Below are 4503 nucleotides of genomic sequence, written 5' to 3'. Positions count from 1 at the left end.
GAAGTTCCACTTTTCACCCGTTTGGACCACTGTGCATTGTACGCTCCCTTTTGTCAACACCCCTGTGCTGATTATTGTATGCCAAAGAAAAACTACAAGGTATACAGCCCGAAGGGTTGTAGGAAAGGGTGACGTAGGACTATATCAGGTCATCAGATCAAAGACTAATGTAAACTGCATTTCTGGCATATGTATGTTTATAAGAATCTGTGAGTGCCATTGTTTAAGTGAATGTTTAAAAGAGAAGAGCGAAAAATTCAGATTCAATTCTTCATTGAATGCAAAAATGATGGTGGCTTTGAAAATACATGGACGAGGGTTCACATGTACAACGCCTGCAACCATTGAGACATAGAGATTTCTTTTAAAAATCACTTGTGTGCATCATAAAGGTTGAAATGGTAATGAATGACCAATTTCTATTTTATTTGTATGAAAGTCCTTATCCTCCTATCACACCGGTGAGGGGTTCTCAAACCATAATAAAATACATAAAATCAAAATAAATTCATGCCTTCAAAAACCGCCACCTGCCAAATTTGGTTCCATTTACTTGATTAGTTCTTGAGTTATGAAGAAATTTGTATATTATTTGTATGGGAGTCCCCCCTCCTAAAGAGGAAAGGGGTCTCAATTTACCATAGAACAAATTCTTGCCTTCTGAAACCCCTACATTCCCAATTTGGTTCCATTTGCTTGTTTAGTTCTCGAGTTTTGAGTAAATTTGTGTTTCATTTGTAAAGGAGCCCCCCCCCCCTCTTACGCCCTCCTTAAAATTACTCTCTCACCCCCCCTATAAAATTGCTGGTAATTTTATCTATCCTACGACATTGTTAGATTGTTCAGTTTCGTTTAGTAGTTTAGTAGTAATTAGCATTTGAAATCTTTCATTCAAACGTTACACTTCTATTTTCGTTTTCACAAAGTGCTACCCAGTCTCAGTATAGTACACAAAGACGTAATCCCACGTTAAAAGGAATGTGTGGCAAGTTTGATGAAGAACCGTTCCGGTTTTGGTGTTCCAGAGTTATGGCGGAACATCCCAAGTAGCACACATTAGGTCCATTTAGTTGAAGCAACTGGATTACGACTGAAATAAGTCATAATTCGGTTACCACAACCACTTTGCAACAACCGTGCTAGTAGGGATACATACAAACATACAAACATACTCACGTTTGCTTTTATATATTAAAAATAACCACTGGCGTGCCCAGACTGAAACAGAAGATGGGACACCGACCTATTTAGAGCATGTTCTGGCCTGAAAATTATCATATAATCGTAGAATGGTGCATCGTTTGTACGCAATTAATTAACTTATCGTAAAAATACCGGCCGTTTAGCTTAGCTTAGCTTAGGTAGACTGCCCATAGTTGCACTCAGTGAATCGTAAAAATACCGGCCGTTTAGGTTAACAATTCTAAATTTCAGAGTTCCACCACGAAAACTTTTTAACAGTAAATTTGATAGAAATGACGGGAAATGTGCCCCAATGAATGTGGGCCCACCCGTGGACTTATAATCGAATTGTAAATTAAACCTAAAATTGGACTTAAAACTAAACCATTAGATTAGAATCTGGATTTGAATAAGAATTCGAACTTGAACATGAACTTGACGTTTTATATAAAGTTGAATTCAAAAAGGAGGTGATAATTAAACTTCAAATTGGACTTGAAATTGGGCCTTGGGTCAAACTTGGGGGAGCTCCGCTGCCATAAGGTTACCAAGTCTGCTCTAACAAGCGAGTAGTCGTAGCCTCGAACCTTAGTAGAACCAAGTCATTCGATGTTTAGTGTCTTGGGTTTGGATTGTGTGTTTATTCTCAGGCTCCTCATTACGCTTCTTTCATGCCGAGTTCTATATTACCCCGATAAGGCCTCTTGACAGTGCAAAAGTCACTCTTATAGTTTAAGTGTACTGGTTAGAGGAACGCATTGAGTTCTCGCCAAGGGCAGCTATAATTTGGGATAGTACTGGCAGTGAGGAACGAGTGGGTAAAGTAGAGCAAACTTTGAAGGAAGATTGGACTTGAAATCTTGGACTAGAATTGGACAATGGAATTGAGACTGACACACAACATTTAACAACTCCGAATTTCCCGATTGTACCTTGAAGAATTTGCTATACATTTATGTATTAAAGAAAATGGGGCACGTGCCCCAACGTACCCCGCCTGGGTACAATCCTGTTATAAAAGTTGAAAAAAAAAAAAAAAACATTCACAATTTGTAATTATAGTTCAAAAATATTTCGTACAATAAAATAGAATTGAGATTTTGTTTTCTATTTTTTAGTGTTTATCCAAAAATTAAAGTCAAATTAAACATTTTATGAGCTTGATAAAGATTGTAGCTGAGCTTTTGTTTTCTAGATAGAATAACACTATTTTGAATAAATTAATCGCACAATGCAACCCATATCAGTATAAGCTAGTTGATTGTTTACTTTAAACATCAGTAACCGACAACGCCTCGAAGGAGACGCGACAAACTAGCAAAGGTCAACCGGGGGAAACCGATCACTATTTACATAATTTTTAGAAACTTTTTTACGGTCGATCAAGTAAAATACTATCAGGTAATTAGTCTACAAAAAACTTTCTCTGTCAACAATTAGTTGCAGGAAAAAAACGGACTGCACCACTAAACGATCAGGTCAACATGATGCTATGGCGTGCAAGTTCGAAAAGCAAAACAACTTCTCCGGTCGCCAGAAATCACCAACTGGCTGGAATCCCCCATAATTAAAATCTCTTCTTTCCGTCAGCTATTTAGCTGCGGTGGTCCTCGCTGCTGCGGCCGCGGCGGGACGATCATGTGATTCGTTCGATCCGTCGTCACCGCAGGCCACCGCGCCTTGATGCGGACCGTCCGGTCCATACGATACCATACACAAACGTTGGTTCCTCCGACCGGACCGGTTTGGTCGTTGTTTTCGTAATCCGATGGAAGTAAGACATTACAGCAATTAGAGTTCTGCCCGCATCGGTGCAACGCAACGTTCGACCGACCGACCGACCGATGGTTTCAGGGGTAAGTGGGCTTTTTCCAAATGGTCGCTGGATGATTCACACGCTGCTGCGCTAAAGTAGGTGGTAGGTAAGGAGCGGAACGAGAGGGAATCGCAAGAACTCTGGTCGGGTGACTCGATTCTCGGTCGGTTGGTTAGTGGAAAACCAGTTCGGTTGGTCGTTCTCCGAACGATGCGATGTCTTCGATTCTGGAAGGATTTCACTTTCGGAAGCTGACTGCATATCAGAGCAGTTTTTGTTACCAACTGTAATTGTTACAGAAACTGATGGTTAACTTATACCAGTTGTGCAGCACAAGATAGTTTTTACCTTACAGACATCAGTTAAGCTATCATCGATTTCTTCACAGACTTAAAAACTACGTTTAAAAATGGCCGGTCCAACTTCCAATAGATTACCCAATGTTTTTTTGATGGGCGCCTTTTAAAATCTATTTAGGTACTGGTTATTCGAAACTGTTTCAAACAAACACTGAAAAGCCTGAAAGTATTAAAATTAAATTAATAAATAGTAAATTGTATGTAAATTAGCAATCTTCTGGTAACGTACACATTCACAATGTACAATGCATATACATATATTCCGAGATCTTTTCAAAGACCGCCTCCAGTAGACTACAAAGGTAAGACTGGGAGTCCGATTTGTGACAGTAAACCATAACCGTATCGATCAGATGGCTATCGCAAGGGTACAACCAGCCAGCCACTTTTTACGACGTTCGGTTTGACCGGCCAAAAAAAGGTGAATATGAACTTCTGGTTCAACCGGAACTTAAGTCGTGTGTCCACTGTTGCGTGACGGTGCTTTATAGCACACTTACTGCCGGTGCAAATTTATGCACACTTGCTTGCTTGCTACCTGATGTCGATGATTGCGGGTCCGGTGGTGGTCGCTTCAGTTTGAACTTGAAAACTAATCGCGTTCTTACAGCCGACCGGCAGTAGCAACGTGACAACCGGCGATCGATCCGGCGACCAACAATTGCACGGCGCCCCGCGCCGTTGTTGGATGGAAACCTTAAATTGGATTTAATAAATTCGAACTGCGCGAGAAAATGCAAATCTGCCGCGCCGGCTATATGTAGAGAGATGCTAAATAACAACAACGGGCACCTCCGGACCCAGCCGGGCTTGCAACAATAAGTCGTTTATCCAGCTGGTCAGATGTTTTGATCGCTACCTGGTTACATTTTAATGCGCCGGGCAGCCGCTTTGGCGGCGCGCGTGAGGCACTCGAGGGGCTTCTTTTTCGAAGTTTTTAATTACATAACAACAGCGGCAGCTCCAGCCAGTCAGCCCGCCAGCCAGCCGGCAGTCCAACGGCAGTCAGTCGTCAGATTTTCCGCAAAGCTGAGCTCGGATCACACTGCTGGCGATGGCCGATGCCAGGCTAGAGCCACTGCCACTAGCTATAAAGCAGCAGCAGCGCAACCAACGGTATGGCACTGTGTTTTGAGGTTAAGTTCA

The 4503-nt window shown here is 41.7% G+C and overlaps 1 long non-coding RNA gene across 1 annotated transcript; it reads right to left on the bottom strand.

Moving 5' to 3' along the window:
• Positions 1–809: 809 nt before the first annotated feature.
• Positions 810–4083, bottom strand: LOC128734999 (uncharacterized). The gene is made up of 3 exons (XR_008412004.1): positions 3587–4083; positions 3347–3517; positions 810–3282 (listed from the first exon to the last, which is right to left on the bottom strand). It is a non-coding gene; the product is annotated as an uncharacterized LOC128734999 (long non-coding RNA).
• Positions 4084–4503: the final 420 nt, after the last annotated feature.

This window comes from Sabethes cyaneus, chromosome 2 (genome assembly GCF_943734655.1).
Source record: "Sabethes cyaneus chromosome 2, idSabCyanKW18_F2, whole genome shotgun sequence".
Taxonomy (NCBI): Eukaryota; Metazoa; Arthropoda; class Insecta; order Diptera; family Culicidae; genus Sabethes; species Sabethes cyaneus.
Note: the sequence above shows the minus strand (reverse complement) of the source record. Positions and strands in the feature narration are given on the sequence as shown.